At 37.0% G+C, this 18981-nt stretch overlaps 1 pseudogene; it reads right to left on the bottom strand.

Moving 5' to 3' along the window:
- LOC109104230 overlaps positions 1-13920 on the bottom strand; it is a 29237-nt pseudogene extending 15317 nt beyond the window's left edge.
- Between the last annotated feature and the right edge of the window lie 5061 nt (positions 13921-18981).

Here is an 18981-nt window from a genome sequence, read left to right on the forward strand (position 1 = left end):
ATCAATGGTGTGGAGACTTTAATAGCCACAGTACACTATGGGGTAGTGAAAGCACAAATTATAATGGTAAAGTAATTGAAGAGGTATTGGATGAAAATGGGTTGGTGTGTATTGATGGTTCTGGTACAAGAATAAATATTGCGAATCCTAGACCTCACATTTGTATCAGAGAATATAGCTAATATAAGTTTATGGAAGGTATTAAAGAAATCTACAATAGGGAGTGATCATTACCCAATAAGATGTAGAATAGGAATTATAGTATAATAATATAGTCTAAGAATATAGACAGATGGAAATTAAAAGATGCAGACTGGGAAAGATTCAGCTATATTTGCAGTCAGAGATTAATTAACAGACATGGGGACTTGTGACTTGGTGACTTGGACTCGAGTCAACTCGAGTCACTATTTTTATGACTTGTGACTTGACAAAAAATAAAATACTTGAGACTTGACTCGGACTTGGAAGTTAAAGACTTAGGACTTGACTTGACTTGAGACACGATGACTTGAATGACTTGAGTGTTAATCACATCATGTTTTCAGTTTGAATATAAAATATATAAATTATTTAAAAATAATAAAGTTGATTACTCAGCTGGAGCGCAGGCTGAGAATAGCGTTGTCATGACTGGATCACGACACTATCATCAGTCATGCCCTCTCACTTTACACACACCACGCCCACTTAGATCAGATATCACATCAACATGTCAGCCGGAGGGGTACCGAGGGTCATCGCTTTTGGCTTCAAGAATTTTTTGCAAGATGGCAAAAGAAGAACAGCGCTTTGCAAGACATGCAACATACAAATCTCGGACAGCCAGACGACAACCTCCAATTTCGTCCGTCATCTGAAGAGCCATTCTGCCCAGTATGTGCTTGTCAATTTGTTAATGTTATCTGGTTAGTTGGTAGTTAGCTAATGTAATAATAGCTAAAGTAGCCATTAAAGGTGGTATCAGATATTTTAAGGCCCAAAAAAGGCCAAAACATAAATGATCACATTCATCTAATCTTTCCTAACGATCCGCTAGCAGGCCGTCAAATAAACGTGTTTCTTGCAGGGGCGGCGCTAGGGCTGGGCTAAGGGGGCTTAAGCCCCGAATGTTTATAGTAAAGCCCCGAATATTTTGTTACCTTGTCTTTCTCATAGAGCAAAACAATTAATCAGAAATACAAATGTGAATAAGCCTACAGCTACCTCGATTACATAATCATGAAAAGTGCATATTACAGTTTTATATATTTTCCCTTTGCATTAAAGATACTCACGACGTGCTTTTGCAGCGTTGAGCATTGTAGCCAATCACAGGCATGTCTGTTGAACGCATTGACCAATCAGAGACGTGCAAATGAGTCACTGTGCTGAAGATGTGTTTTGCGCGAGCTCACCGAGTTCTACATTTTCACAAACCTGTCATTATTATTGGCAATAAACTTAAGATGCAAATAAGAGATTCACTGCAAAATATTTGATATTTTTGATGCTGCTCTGATGCACTCCATTAGGACTATGAACCGCTCTGTTGTTAGGAAGACTAAAAGTTCAGCGGTCTCGCTCATCATTGTCAAAATGATTAAAGAACTGAACGAATGCCTGGTAAAATGTAAGTAGATAAACATTTAACATTTTTATTTATTTATTACATTTTGCCTTTTTGAATTGAAATATGCTATAATGTCCTTTATTAATTTAGAGACAATGCATGCATAACTAAAAATAAAATATTAGCTGCAAATAGTTAAAATTATTTCACTACAGTATTTCACAGTTGCTAAAACACTAAACCCCATTCTCTGAACCCAATGCTCAGTGGCCTAAACCCATTTGTCGAATCAGTCACTTTGTAGGCAAAACCTTAAACAAGTTCAGGTAGTTAAGACACTGTTTGCAAATCTCATCCACTCTTTTTGCAAAACTCTAAACACATTCTTACTCACTAAAACACATTGTGCACTGTGTTGCAAAATGGTAAATACATGTGGCAAAAGTTAAATACAACTACAACACAACTGTCATCGTTTACACACAACAACTCAAAATTGTTCACACTTGTTTCTAATGATGTGATCAAATCAGTTGTCTAGAATATAAGCCAGTACAGGTGGCCCAGGTACGTTGAGTGTTGATAACACAATGGATGGAAACAATGTGAGAGGCAGAGGAGGAAGAGTTCATGTAAGAGGTGGTGGACGAGGAGGAAGTGTACAAGGACAACGAAGAGCAAGACCAAGAATAGTAATTTCAGATCAAATGCATCATGCAACTCTGGGGCCATATAACACTGGCCATCTTCATACATTTCTGGGTGGTCTTCGGGATGTTTTGTTTAAACGTGAGCAGCAGGATCATCAGCAGGCAGTGCATCCTGTCTATGTTGTGGTTTGGGACAATGCAGTTTGGGACAATGCGTTGCGATGGAAAGTCTATGACCGTATCCCATATACAAGAGTAAATCTTTTACAGGCAATGGAATTGGCCTGTGATGATATAGGTGTGGAGTGTTGTCAAGGCTGGATCCGGCACACGAGAGGGTTCTTCCCCCGTTGCCTAGGAAGGGACAACATTGCATGTGATGTGGACGAAGTCCTCTGGCCGAACCCAGCACGAAGACGGGATGCTGAGGCAGAATGAGTCTCTCATTGACTTTGATTTTGCAATTGCACAATATTTTGTGTAATACGCTTTTCATTTAGAGTTGTCTTTGTTCTTTGGGCTTACTTTATTTTTATGCTGAAAATACAGAAATTCAATACTGTATTACTTGCAGTACTTACAGTATGCAATATATTTGCTGTACTGAGTTGTGAATTACAGTGTTAATTTCGTTAACGAAGACGACGACGAAAAATATTCGTTAACGAACATTTTTTCTGTGACGAAGACGAGACGTTGACGAGCTAAAAATAATATCTGATGACGAAATTATGACGAAATTTATGCCTCGTTTTCGTTAACTAGACGAGACTGGACTATAATGTTATTTGAGGACTACCAGACATTCAAAATGCATCCTATAGGCTTTTGTCTTTCAAAATGTGCGTCCCTGTCATTGGATTGCGATCGATTAAGGGGCGTTTGAATATCTAGTCAGTATAGCAGCCGCAGTGGATGCATAGACTACAAAAACGCGAACTAGCGATCTGAAACAATGGCCTCAGCACCCGAAGGGGTAGGGATAAGGTAACCGCACGTCACAATTTGTCGTCGATTAACTTAAAGTTAGTGAAGACGGGATAGGTGGAATCACTCTGATAGAAGTGTTCTCTCTGTCGCGCGCGCGCACGCTCCACTTCCTCAGTTCTCATCAGTGGTGGACGAAGTACACAAATCAAGTACTTGAGTAAAAGTACAGATACGTATAATAAAATAATACTCCAGTAAAAGTAAAAGTACTCCTTTTGCAATTTTACTCGAGGGAAAGTACAAAAGTACTCGATTTTTTATGTACTTAAGTAAAAAAGTACTGATAGATAGATTTATTTTGCAATTTTATATAGGCTGGCTACTTAATTTTATATTAGCACATATTTTTTTCTATAATCCTACTGCTCAAAATACCTGGAATTTTCTCAAAATAACCACTACATGGAGTCAAGATATATTTTTGTTGTTGATATGGACTATGCTGACAAGAGTGATGTAGTAATGTTCACTGTGAAGCTTACACTGCGACCTGAGAGAAAACAGATTTGTGACCCTGGACCACAAAACCATAAGGGTCAATTTTTTGAAATTGAGATTTAGGCATCACCTGAAAGCTGATTAAATAAGCTTTCCATTGATGTTTTGTTTGTTAGGAAAGGATGATATCTATTTGAAAATCTGGAATCCAAGGGTACAAAAAAATCAAAACACTGAGAAAATCTGAGTAATGCATATTACTAATCAAAAAATAATTTTTTATATAATGCATATTACTAATCAAAAAATAATTTATTATATATTTACAGTAGGAAATTTAGAAAATATCTTCATGGAACATGATCTTTACTTAATATCCTAATGATTTTTGCCATACATTTTGACACATACATTGTATTTTTGGCTATTGCTACTAATAAACCCCAGCGACTTCAGACTGCTTTTGTGCTCCAGGGTCACATTTGATCATCAGATTTTCACCAGTAAGAAAAAAAGTGTTTTAAAATTTGTTGTTTTGCAGAACATCACAGTTATATATGACATGAGAATAAGGCCTGAAGTTAGGAAGAACATTTTCTGAAACCTTGTCTGTGGTGTAAAAAACACTCCTGGCCAAATACTCCCAAGGGCAATCACTTCCCACTTTAATAATTACTGTAGTTACCATGTTCTGAACATCACAGCCTTTCTTTTTCCCCCAGATATAATATATCTAGGTGCTTGAATAAAAATATTTAGACTTTATTTTTAAAAATAACCTCAACTTAGCACCAGCAAGCTTGTTAGCTAGACAGTTAGCATCAGCTACCAATATTTACTTATTTTCAGTATGGTTATGAATAAACATTCATATCTGTCTACTTGGTTAGTTAATTCAAACAATATAAACGTTTATACTGGTGAAAAACAATATAAATACAGACGTCACATAGGGATAAATGCGTAACATTTTAATAGAACTGTTAATGTTATGGCAGCGGGAATTTGAACGTGCATTAGTTATTTTATTTTAATCTGTGTTAATTTAATGTTTTGTTTTTTGACCTAAGAGGCACAGATGCTGATGTGTTTTGCATTCAAGCATTTCAGTGGGCTTAAATAGATCACCCTTTACCGAAGATTTAGTTCACAAACAACTGACAATTTTGACCTAAATATGATTTTCAATTACAATAATTAAACTCAAAATTCGACATTAGTAACTTACTTTTAGCAGCATCAGTCGCGCGCGCTCACAAGATCTCCCGGTTGTGAATTGAGTTCACTAGAGACTCGCACTAAACGGTTCATTTGAATCGTGAGTTGTAGACTCGGAACAGCTGCAATCAGATCATTCTAATTCGTGAACGAATCGTTTGTGCGAGTTGCGAACCGATTTCATTGAAAAGAATCAGTTCGTTCTTGAAATACAACCGCTTTCGTCTCAGAGCACGTGATATATTATAAGGAGTAACGATATGTTTTATGAATGTAGTGAACCAAAAAGTACGATCTTATGCTTTGTGAATGTAGTGAAGTAAAAGTAAAAGTTACTTAAAATAAAACTACTCCAGTAAAGTACAGATACTTGAAAAATGTACTTAAGTACAGTAACGAAGTAAAGCTACTCCGTTACTGTCCACCACTGGTTCTCATATACAGCGCGCGATCAGTTCTCAGTGCTCAAATACACACACAGCAGTCTAAATGTTTATCGTGTAGAGTATCTCACGTAAATACAATAGGTAATGGATTAAGTGAACGTGAACAGGTGGGTGAAAACTGAACGTGTGTCAGTATTTCATGCATGCCTTCTGTCTTAAAAGGACAGCATTCCAAATTAAATACCTATCTGTCATTAATGTTAACCAACAAAAGATGTTAAATAAATGTATACATGTTAAATAAAACCTACAGTATCTGAAAAATGAGTTTAATTTGTATCTCTATTGTATTTGTCTTATTGTGCTTCTTTAAATATATATATATATATATATATATATATCTGATATATATATATATATATATATATATATATATATATATATATATATATATATATATATATATATATATATATATATATATATATATATGTATATACTATTTTTTATAAGTTGCTCCTTTTTTCACTTAAAGAGAAAGTTCACCCAAAAATGAAAATTTTCATAATTTCTTCAAGATTTTCCAAATTCAGTCCTTGATTCAAATTTCTCATAAGCTTAATTGATTTGGTCTAAAGAGAGAAGAATTAATGATTATCTTAATTTGAAAACTACATATAAAATCGCTACCAAAATAAATTTTGGTAACTACAGTTTGGCTAAAACTATTGACTAAAAAGTAGTGACTAAAAGTTGACTAAAATGCAATGACTTTTCGTCGACTAAAACTAGACTCTAAACTATGAAAAACACTCAAATACAAATGACTGCAATAAACATTTTTCCCATTAAGCATTTTCGTCTCAAGACTAAGACTAAGACTAAATCAAAAACGTCTGCCAAAATTAACACTGGTGAATTATTTACTTTTATTTATGGCAAAATTATTTTCTATATGCAATAAACATTTTTTCTCTGTAACTACATGCCCTGGATGCTGGATGCAATTTTTTGTTGTCAATTTGATCAGCAACCATGGTGTTCAAGACACTCGGCCATATAATACGTAGTGTCTAATGAATGCCGATGAGTGTTTATATATTGATTTGCTGTGTTTATGTTTTGAAAGCATTGTTTGATTTTGAGCAGAGATCAAATGGTTTTGAGGCAAGTGTTTGATTTTGCCAGAAGAGTCAGGGGTTTTGTGAATGCAGTTTAAAGACTGGGTTTTGTGTTTAAAGTTTTGAGAATATGGGTGAAGGTTTCAAGAAATTTGTTTTAGCAATTGTGAAATACTGTAATACAATAAGCCTTTCTTTCTTTTTCTTTATTCCCTTAAATTGCTTTTATAATGAATTAATTCCTTTAAATAAAAATAAACAATCTCGAATCTTATATTTTGCAAGTTCAATACCTTGTAAAAGTGGTAATGATTAAGGATATACTCTGAGTGGATGTGTGTGTGTGTGTGAGAGAGAGAGATAGAGAGAGAAAGAGAGTGAGTGTGTGTGTGTGTGTGTGTGTGTGTGTGTGTGTGTGTATGTGAGAGAGAGAGTGTGTGAGAGAGTGTGTGTGTGTGAGAGAGAGAGCGAGAGTGTGTGTGTGTGTTTTTTTTTTTTTTTGTGTGTGTGTGTGTGTGATATATTGTATATAAAAGAAAAAAAAAAAAAAAAAAATATATTTTTTTTTGTTTTTTTAGAGAGAAAGAGAGAGTGACTGTGTGTGTGTGTGTGTGTGTGAGAGAGAGAGAGAGAGAGAGAGAGAGAGAGAGTGTGTGTGTGAGAGAGAGGAGAAATGTAACAAAGTTTAATGTTGTATGTAAACTGTGTTTGAGAGAGAGAGAGGGAGGTGTTCAGAGAGGAGTCTGTTGGATGTTAAGCTGTTATTTGTTTTATGGACTCAATGTTGAAAATTTAAAACATTTCAAACACTGTTGGCAGAAGTGAAAAATAAATAATTTTATGAAGTTACAATTTTGTTTGATTCCATGATGTATTTTACTGAACATGAGTATTTACAATGCAAATCCAAATTATTTTAATTTACTGACAGTTACTTATATCATGTCTTTTAACTTTATTAAGATCAGATTCTGCAGGTAAAATTACAATAATAAGGTGACTTGACTTGGACTTGACTTGACCTACTACAGGACTTCACTTGACTTGACATAGCTTGTGACTTGACTTGACTTGACTTGACTTGACTTGACTTGACTTGACTTGACTTGACTTGCCCAAGAAAAAAATACTTGGGACTTACTTGAGACTTGAAGGTTAAGACTTGAGACTTACACATGTGTGACTTGGTCCCATCTCTGTTAATTAATATGGATAATCTACAAGATGATGTGGAAGAATATAATGCAAAAGTCTGTAATATTATTCATGCAACAGCAACATAAATTATAGGTAAAAATTCAACAATAAGGATAAGGAAAGCAGTTCCATGGTGGAATGAAGAATGCAGAGAAGCTATTCGAGAAAGAAATAAAGCATTTAGGAAGGTAAAATAATAATTTTTATATAAAGATCTTATGATATATAAAAGGGCTCAGGCTATTGTAAGGAAAACAATTAAAGCTGCAAAAAGAAAATATTGGAGGAATTACTGTAGTAATATTGGATGGGATGTACAAATTTCTGGTATTTGGGGCATGATTAGGAAAATGGGTGGGAAACATAAAACTTCAAGAATGCCAGCATTACGAAATGGAGAAGTTGCAATTACAAATGAAGAAAAGGCAGAAATTTTTAGCTAAAGTGTTTAAAAATATACATAGCAATAATAATTTGTCAGAAGAAGCAAGAAATAATAGGGAAAAAGTTAAAGGTGATAACCCTGATATAACTAAAAAATGTGAAGAAAATAACATGTTTAGATAAAGATTTTACTTTGTATGAACTTAAAAGAGCAATAATGAGTGTAAAAGAAACATCACCTGGAAAGGATGAGATTTGCTATAGCATGATAGGAAAATTGTCGGATGTTGCTATTGCAAGTATATTAAAATTGTATAATAAAATATGGGAAGAAGGTAAACTACCTAAATCATGGAAACATTCCATAATTGTTCCAATTGTTAAGCCAGGAAAAGACAGATCTAAGGCAACAAGCTACAGACCAATAGCATTGATGTCAAACATGTGTAAGATAATGGAAAGATTGATTGTAAATAGACTCACATATGAGATAGAAAGTAAAGTCTTGTTCTCGCCATTCCAGAGTGGGTTTTGAAAGGGTAGAACAACAATGAACTCAATATTATGTCTAGAGTCAGAGATAAGAAAAGCACAGATAAATAAAGAGGATGTAATAAGAGTTTTTACAGATGTGGAAAAAGAATATGATATGCTTTGGAAGGAAGGACTACTAATAAAAATAAAAAACATGGGTATTTCAGGGAGAATGTACAAACCTGATTCCAAAAAAGTTGGGACACTGTACAAATTGTGAGTAAAAAAGGAATGGAATAATTTACAAATCTCATAAACTTATATTTTTATTCACAATAGAATACAGATATAGATTTCAAATGTTGAAAGTGAGACATTTTGAAATGTCATGCCAAATATTGGCTCATTTTGGATTTCATGAGAGCTACACGTTCTAAAAAAGTTGGGACAGGTAGCAATAAGAGGCCAGAAAAGTTAAATGTACATATAAGGAACAGCTGGAGGACCAATTTGCAACTTATTAGGTCAATTGGCAACATGATTGGGTATAAAAAGAGCCTCTCAGAGTGGCAGTGTCCCTCAGAAGTGAAGATGGGCAGAGGATCACCAATTCCCCCAATGCTGCGGCGAAAAATAGTGGAGCAATATCAGAAAGGAGTTTCTCAGAGAAAAATTGAAAAGAGTTTGAAGTTTTCATCATCTACTGTGCATAATATCATCCAAATATTCAGAGAATCTGGAACAATCTCTGTGCGTAAGGGTCAAGGCCGGAAAATCTTCAGGCCCTTAGACGGGACTGAATCACATACAGGAATGCTACTGTAATGGAAATCACAACATGGGCTCAGGAATACTTCCGGAAAACTTTGTCGGTGAACACAATCCACCGTGCCATTCGCCGTTGCCGGCTAAAACTCTATAGGTCAAAAAAGAAGCCATATCTAAACATGATCCAGAAGTGCAGGCATTATCTCTGGGCCAAGGCTCATTTAAAATGGACTGTGGCAAAGTGGAAAACTGTTCTGTGGTCAGTCGAATCAAAATTTGTAGTTCTTTTTGGAAAAACTGGGACGCCATGTCATCCGGACTAAAGAGGACAAGGACAACCCAAGTTGTTATCAGCACTCAGTTCAGAAGCCTGCATCTCTGATGGTATGGGGTTGCATGAGTGTGTGTGGCATGGGCAGCTTACACATCTGGAAAGGCACCATCAATGCTGAAATGTATATCCAAGTTCTAGAACAACATATGCTCCCATCCAGACATCGTCTCTTTTAGGGAAGACCTTGCATTTTCCAACATGACAATGCCAGACCACATACTGCATCAATTACAACATCATGGCAGCATAGAAGAAGGATCCGGGTACTGAAATGGCCAGCCTGCAGTCCAGATCTTTCACCCATAGAAAACAATTGGTGCATCATAAAGAGGAAGATGCGACAAAGAAGACCTAAGACAGTTGAGCAACTAGAAGCCTGTATTAGACAAGAATGGGACAATATTCCTATTCCTAAACTTGAGCAACTTGTCTCCTCAGTCCCCAGACGTTTGCAGACTGTTATAAAAAGAAGAGGGGATGCCACACAGTGGTAAATATGGCCTTGTCCCAAATTTTTTGAGATGTGTTGATGCCATGAAATTTAAAATCAACTTATTTTTCCCTTAAAATGATACATTTTCTCAGTTTAAACATTTGATAAGTCATCTATCTTGTATTCTGAATAAAATATTGATATTTGAAACTTCCACATCATTGCATTCTGTTTTTATTCACAATTTGTACAGTATCCCAACTTTTTTGGAATCGGGTTTGTACAACTGGGTATTAGACTTTGTATTTGACCAGACAATCCAAGTCAGAGTGGGAACATCATACTCTAGAGTTTATGCAGTTTAAAATGGAACTCCACAAGGAAGTGTGTGTAGCCCCCTTTTATTTAATATAATGATCAATGATATATTTAATGAGGTGGAAAAAGGAATGGGGAAGTCAATATATGCAGATGATGGTGCACCTTGGAAAAGAGGTAGAAATATAAGTTCAGCAGGCAGTAAATAAATATGAAGAGTGGGCAGAGAAGTGGGGATTTTGAATATCTGTAGAGAAAACACAGGTGATATTTTTCACAAAGAAAAGGAATGTTCGCATCAAGTTATATCTTTATGGAAAACAATTGGAGCAGGTATCAGTGGTACGGTATCTTGGAGTGTGGCTAGATGAGAAACTGAACTTTAATATACATGTAGAAAAATAATTGACTAAATCCAAGAAAGCACTGAATGTTATAAGATGTTTAGCAGGTAGTGAATGGGGGGCTAGCTGTAGTTCTCTCAGAAACATATAGCTGGCAGTTGTTAGGTCAGCAATTGATTATGGATGTATGGCATACAGATCAGCAAGCCAGCATGTACTGGGAAAAATGGACAAAGTGCAGACACAAGCTTTGAGAATATGCTGCAGAGCATTTAGAACATCACCTAAAGCTGCCCTGCAGGTAGAAATGGGTGAAATGCCATTAGAAGAAAGACGAATGCAATTAAAAATGGTTTACTGGGTATCTTTAAAAGGCCACGATAGTAAACATCCAATCAAGGTGATTTTTGAAGAATGCTGGGAACGTGAGAGAACAAATATAAAAAGCATTGGTTGGATAGCAGGAGAAATGGCACAAACAATGTATACCTGCACTCCCACCGTGGTTATTTAATATGCCTGCAGTAGACCTGTATCTACTAGAAGTGGAAAAATCTAAAAGTGGTGCAGTCAATGAAATAAATCAGTATATTAAACGGTTATACTATGACATCGTTCAAATTTATACAGACGGATCAAAAGATCAGGAATAGCAATGCTCATACCACAACAAGAAGTAATTATTGCAAAAAGAACACCAGACTACTTATCTGTATATACTACAGAGTTGATTGCTATTGTTTTAGCTTTACATTGGTTAGAAGACGCACAGACTAAGAAAGCAGTTTTATGCTCCGATTCACTGGCGGCTCTAAGAAGTATTCAGTCGGGACAATCAAATTGCAGACAAGATATTATAATAGAAATCATGCAACTGCTATAAAGACTTCATGCTCATGACAAGGTTGTTTCATTTTTATGGATTCCAGCACATGTTGGAATAGATGGAAATGAAATGGCAGATAAACATGCTAAGAGATCGTTGAATAAAAGTGACGTGACATTCAGCCAAGTATGGTGACCCATACTCAGAATTAGTGCTCTGCATTTAACCCATCCGAAGTGCACACACACAGAGCAGTGAACACACACACACACTGTGAACAGGCAGCCATTTTATGCTGCGGCGCCCGGGGAGCAGTTGGGGGTTCGATGCCTTGCTCAAGGGCACCTAAGTCGTGGTATTGAAGGTGGAGAGAGAACTGTACATGCACTCCCCCCACCCACAATTCCTGCCGGCCCGAGACTCGAACTCACAACCCTTCGATTGGGAGTCCGACTCTCTAACCATTAGGCCACGACTCCCCATAAAAATATGAAAGTGAAAGTGAAAGTGAAAGTCGTGACATTTGCCAAGTATGGTAACCCATACTCGGAATTGGTGCTCTGCATTTAACCCATCCAAATGCACACACAGCAGTGAGCATGGAGGCAATCAGCCTGTGGCACTGCTGAGGTGTTATGGAGGCCCAGGATGCTTCGATAGCGGCCTTAAGCTCATCCAGAGTGTTGGGTCTTGCGTCTCTCAACTTTCTCTTCACAATATCCCACAGATTCTCTATGGGGTTCAGGTCAGGAGAGTTGTCAGGCCAATTGAGCACAGTAATACCATGGTCAGTAAACCATTTACCAGTGGTTTTGGCACTGTGAGCAGGTGCCAGGTCGTGCTGGAAAACGAAATCTTCATCTCCATAAAGCTTTTCAGCAGATGGAAGCATGAAGTGCTCCAAAATCTCCTGATAGCTAGCTGCATTGACCCTGCCCTTGATTAAACACAGTGGACCAACACCAGCAGCTGACATGGCACCCCAGACCATCACTGACTGTGGGTACTTGACACTGGACTTCAGGCATTTTGGCATTTCCTTCTCCCCAGTCTTCCTCCAGACTCTGGCACCTTGATTTCCGAATGACATGCAAAATTTGCTTTCATCCGAAAAAAGTACTTTGGACCACTGAGCAACAGTACAGTCCAGTGCTGCTTCTCTGTAGCCCAGGTCAGGCGCTTCTGCCGCTGTTTCTGGTTCAAAAGCACATGCCTGTGCATGGTGGCTCTGGATGTTTCTACTCCAGACTCAGTCCACTGCTTCTGCAGGTCCCCCAAGGTCTGGAATCAGTCCTTCTCCACAATCTTCCTCAGGGTCCAGTCACCTCTTCTCGTTGTGCAGCGTTTTTTGCCACACTTTTTCCTTCCCTCAGACTTCCCACTGAGGTGCCTTGATACAGCACTCTGGGAACAGCCTATACATTCAGAAATTTCTTTCTGTGTCTTACCCTCTCGCTTGAGGGTGTCAATGATGGCCTTCTGGACAGCAGTCAGGTCGGCAGTCTTACCCATGATTGCGGTTTTGAGTAATGAACCAGGCTGGGAGTTTTTAAAAGCCTCAGGAATCTTTACAGGTGTTTAGAGTTAATTAGTTGATTCAGATGATTAGGTTAATAGTTCGTTTAAAGAACCTTTTCATGATATGCTAATTTTTTGAGATAGGAGGGTTTTCATGAGCTGTATGCCAAAATCATCAGTATTAAAACAATAAAAAGACCTGAAATATTTCAGTTGGTGTGCAATGAATCTAAAATATATGAAAGTTAAATTTTTATCATTACATTATGGAAAATAATGAACTTTTTCACAATATACTAATTTTTTGAGAAGGACCTGTATATATAAATATAAAAGGCTTCTCATTGTCACTCCACACTCCAGTTCAGCTGGTGGCGGTAATGCACCAAAACTTGGCTTGCCCACCGCCAATAAACCAGGGGGGCAGGGTTTCATATTTTACTGAAGCTTCCTCGGGCACCACCATTGATTAGCGGACCCCCACTTGCTGTTTGCATTCCATTGACTCCCATTCATTTTGGCATCACTTTGACAGCGAATAACTTTACATCTGAGGCATTTAAAGACTCTATTTGTCCATTAATTATTTCTAAAGAAACACGAAAATGTATGAAAGGCTCCATTACCTTGTTTCTTACGTTATGGCCCCGTAGAAGCAGTTTTTGAAAAAATAGGCTAACGATTGCGTCATAACCCACGACTCTCTGTCGCACAGTAGAGAAATTACCGTATGGACAGGAGGAGAAGCTCGAAGGCAATCTTTTACTGTCTATGAGGTAATCGGGGGATTGTGATTATGCAAAATGACAAAATAATTAATCAGAATACTTACCAAAATTTGCTCCTGTTCACGCTCGCCGTCTCTGCAAGATTTGGTGGGTGATTCAGATTTCTCTTGGCACAGCTATTAGAAGACCTACAATTGTCAGACAGGTTGCTCACGTCACATCTACGTCATCAAGCTCAGTTTGAGTCTGCACAGTACGCTCGACCCCCAGGAAGTGTGTGCTTCTAATTGACTTCACTTGTCTCCGTTGAATCCAATGGGGTTGCTGTGTCCATTTCTTTTACTGTCTATGCAATAAACACAACAAGAAGAAGAAGAAGACAGTTCTCAAAAGCCGCTTTTTTTCTAACATCGCGTCATATTGCGTCACGAGAGGGAGTCGTGTGCTGAGCTCTGCTTCGAGTGGGCGTGAGTCAGTGTGTTTTCGGTAGTTATTTTTATTTCAATTTATCATCGTCATGGTAAATCATTGTGTTTGTGGAGGTTACACTAACTCCAGCCTGTCAGGACATCGAGTCCACAGGTTTCCTAACAAGAAATAGGACGGTATCTTCCGGGCCTGAGTGCATTTGTGCAGGTGAAGAGATGGGACTTCACTAATGCATCTGCTTCGAGAAACACGGTGGTGTGTAATTTAGCAATCACTTTACACCGGAGGATTATCATCCCGGTGATATGATGCAGTTCAACATCTGATACCGATGCAAGAAGCGTGTGAGACTCAGAGCTGATGCACACAGCACCTACGTTGGGTCCCAGTGTTCGCCTGTGGCTCGGTTGTTGTAAAGCACCACAGCTAGTTTGTAAGCATTAGCAATAACGTTATATACCATGTAAAAACGTTACCATATGAGAAGGCATAGCTGGTAGGTTAACCTCTTTGCTAATATTATAACCATTAAGTCTAGTTACAGCTTAGTGACATTGTTTGCACATCTAATTGTTTTGTTTTTTTGTCATGTGGTGTGTTTACAAGGCTTTGGGAGACATTGCAAGTAATGAGGGAGTGTAAAGATCTGAAGCAGTGAAGGCTAGCTGTTATTAACCACCCCTACCGGACTGCAGCTTCTGCTCCTAATGGGGATGCAGATGTGATGGAGGCCAAGTCAGCAGTGAATGTGATTAAACGTTTGTATATGTATATATTATTATTATTATTATTATTATTATTATTATTATTATTAACAGTTGCAATGTTGTGTATTGAGTTAGGTATTAACAGTGCAAGAAAATAATTTGTTGATTTAGTGCTGTATAAATAAAACTGAATTGAATTAACCATAAATGTAGATCTGCTTGATATTTATCTGATGTAAACTTCATAAGCAAGTTTTTATGCAGTAAAACAATTTGTGACTGTGATTATTTTTTTATTGATTGTCACCAAAATGGGGCCATACAAAACCCTTATAAAGTCCTCCTTCCTCTGGAAACTGTCTAATAATAGCTGACACAACACATCCGGGTGAGGCCTTCCTGATGCGCCTGCTCAGAATAGCATAGGCCCAGCGGACAACTTGCCTGTATGCTGTCAAAATGACTTATACCAATGGCATCAAAAAGTGTGACTTACAGGTAGTTGTGACCTAAATATAGGTAGCTTGTAATTGGGAAATATATATTCAGATGTTTTTAATATTCGAATCTTTCATTTACTATGTATTTATACATACAAGTATTTAGCTCAGAATAATAAATGATCTCTGCCCTAAACATACATGTGTCTGCTGGCCCGGAGACATCCATGTCCCTGTCTGAAGTGCATGTACAGTATAGGCTGTCTGTAGCATATACGGGTTCAGACAGCAAGCCTCAAAGCCTGGCTGCAGAGCAAGTGTGGGGGTCACATTCTCCACTAAGACCCAGTATGCATCTAACTCCCTGCAGCACTGACTTTCCTCAGCTGTGACCATGGCCTCACATTTCCCACACATAATGAAACAAAAACGTGTGTATCTCTCTCCCCTGCGTTGATGAGAAACCGCTATATCACGTAACGTTAGAGTCGGATATTAACGAGTGTGACACGCCTGATCAACGCTTATTAGTTTCTGTTACTTGTAAGTATCAATACTCGTAGACGACCAATACTAGCTTTGCTATTGCCTGATTACATATCGTTAGCTAATGTGTGTATATTTGTAAGCTAACATTGGTCTCTCACCAAGATACCTGCCTTGTTCTCCTCACACAACTCAATTTGTCTTACTCAACCCGTTGTTCTGTCTAATCCTGGCCTGTCCCTGCTCTCTTGGCCGCATAGCAGGTTCAATTGTATCTGTGGACCATCATACGTGTAAATAAACACTTAAAATTTCCTCAGCGTCCGAACTGTCATTGCGATCGATTGTTTTCCTAAGGACCGCACTCCCTCTCGTTGCGTTACTTCCGGTTTTGACGTCACTTCTAAAAATGAACAATAGAAGATTCTATTTTACAATTATAAATACAGTCAACAGTTCACTTAATGCACAACAAGTCTTTGAGTGGGAAGTGGTTGAGTGTGAACGAGACGAGATCATTCTTCACACACGATTGCTCTGGTCGTGCACATGTTTGTCCCAGTGACCTCATCATGTCTTTCCCAATGAGCTCATCATGTCTGTCCCAATGATCTCATCATGCCTGACATGTTTTTTTTTTTTTTTTTTTTTTTTTTTTATCGCTGTGTCTGAATTCTCTACAAATTCTGTCATGCAGGATTCCCACACTTTTAACCAACTGTCAATTTATGATAACTGGATAAGGATTACTGTGATAAGCAAAGATTTACATTTGGATGTCATGTACCAATCACTGGAATGAATTGAATTTAACAATTATACTTATTCAGGGTTTCTGCAGGTTTTGTGAAGGTAAAATTAAGACTTTTTAAGACCAAGTAAAGAAAATTTAAGGAATAAATTGAATAGAATGCAATGTGTTAATATGTTTTCTTAATGATGTTGTATTAGCAACACTTCAGAGAAAATACAACTTCCAACCAATTTCCATGACTTCAATTAATTTTACTAAATGTACTGCTCCCAAACACTAGAATATGGAAAAAACATTTCTGATAACACTGCACGTCATGTTCTTCCTCTGTATTTTTGTCTTGTTTTCCAGTTCAAATGTCAAAAGATTCTACTTACTGTAAAAAGCAAAATGACAGAATATAGTCTTTTTTATGAGAAACCGATCAAAATGAAGTAAAAAACGATTTAATTTAAAGGGAAAACAATTTTTCATTCCCGAATGACAGGTATTTGTTCTTGTTTTAAGCAGTAACAGAAAACAAAACTTAATATCTTCATTTAACATCTCAAGTACTTGAATCTTGATTTAAGGATGTTTAGATATTTGTACAAGACAAAAATACTAATACCCAACAGTTGATGGGCACAACTGACTTCCACAGAATTTTTTTTTTTCTTTTTTTTTCTACTATGGAAGTCAATGGTGCCCATAAACTGTTTGGACACCAAAATTTTTCAAAATACATTCTTTTGTGTTCAACAAAAGAAAGAAACACATACAGGTTTGGAACAAGTGGAGGGTTCGTAAAGGATGACAGAATTTTCATTCTGGAAGTGACCTACTACTAATTTGCACCTTATGCAAAATAATGTCTGTTTCAAAAGTGTTTGATATTGCCATTGTTGTAGATTGTAGAGAGGAATCTCATGAAAACTAAATGTTACAACAACATGTCTGAGTCACATTTCACATCAAACTCATAAAATAAGGAACAATGAAAAGAAATCAACTTTTTTCATTGTGACATGGTTCAAGACAATTAAAAACATTTACATAAGCATAATTATGTATGCTTTGTTTATGATTTCTCAAAGATTATTCTTATCACTATATTTTTTAGTAGCTAAAAAATAATAATCTGAATATAAATCAGCATAAATTAAAGGTAGAACAACAAATAATCCTACCATGTTTAATAAATCCTTTACAATTTAAATAATGTACTTTCTTGCATTATAGTAATGAGAATTTCTTAGTAATCGTGAAAAAGACCAAAATGCAGAAAGTATGATACGTTAAGCAAAATTTATTTCTCTTTTGATTTTGGAGTAAATATGACCTTTTTGTGAGCTTCAACCAGAAAGCTCTGACGATGCAGATTCTATAGATTATTAGGTGACAAAGAACACCTTAAATGTCACATGACATTTCAATACTAATACCACAGTGAAAAACTGTGGTCTGACATCCTGTACGTCTGACTTACGAAAGCATGACAAATGCAGCCACTGTTCTGCCACAGCCAGAGAATTCTGGGTAACTGTCCATTAGCTTGGTGAAGTCTCCAACACCACGTTGGGTACCTGATCCTTAATGGGATTCTTTCTGTGTTAAACCAACCAGAATGAAATTGTTAGTCAAGTTTGCAAATATTTCCAAATCTGATATTATTAGTTGCTCTGACGTCACAGGTTATCATGGTTAAACCATTTGAGCTTTGACTATAGCTGTTCTTAACTGGGCTATTAAATACGTCCAGATTTTAAAAACTAGTTTACCAATTACAGCTCTTCCAGAATGGATTTCTGGGGTTGTTGTGTCCTTCTCTCTTACTGGCAGAGGAGGAGGTCCTGCTGAAAAAAAACAAATGCACACACAAAAGTAAAGTAAATGTGAGTAAGACTTGCAGCTTTGCGGTTGCGCGCAATGCATGGGCATTAAAATGCCATTTACAGGATGACATTAATAGGTGGCTTCTTACTGGCACAAGTCTAATCAAAATCGAATGGTGCAGGACTAATGCAGTCAAATGTTCTGCACTCAAAGTTTAATTATTAGGGTTGAGGGTTTGTTCAAATCCACAATCCTAAGTATGAAGTAAAATATAAAATACAAGTGATAAAATGTTTGCTGGCTTTATGCAACTGCAATAGACAAAGACTGAAAAGATATAATAAATAAGATTCCAGCACCAACCCAAAGTGTGAATGTGATTTTTTGCATTAAAAAAAAAAAATGCTGCACCCCCACCTCAAACAGGAAAGAGCTTCACCACAGTTTCAGCAAGTGACTATGGGTCTGTTTCGATGGGAAAGCGCACAGCGAGGATGTTTTCTTTCATCTGGGGAAACTTTCATATTCAATTTTGAAGTCTGCATTATTCTAAAAATGGAAGGACTGACTAACTGCTTGCATCGATTCTATGGAAAGTGTCAACCATAAAGTCACACAATATCTGCCTGATTTTTAGCAAGAAGGCTTACAAAACAGTGCTAAATAAATGC

The sequence above is a fragment of the Cyprinus carpio genome, chromosome A14 (assembly GCF_018340385.1).
Source record: "Cyprinus carpio isolate SPL01 chromosome A14, ASM1834038v1, whole genome shotgun sequence".
Classification (NCBI taxonomy): Eukaryota; Metazoa; Chordata; class Actinopteri; order Cypriniformes; family Cyprinidae; genus Cyprinus; species Cyprinus carpio.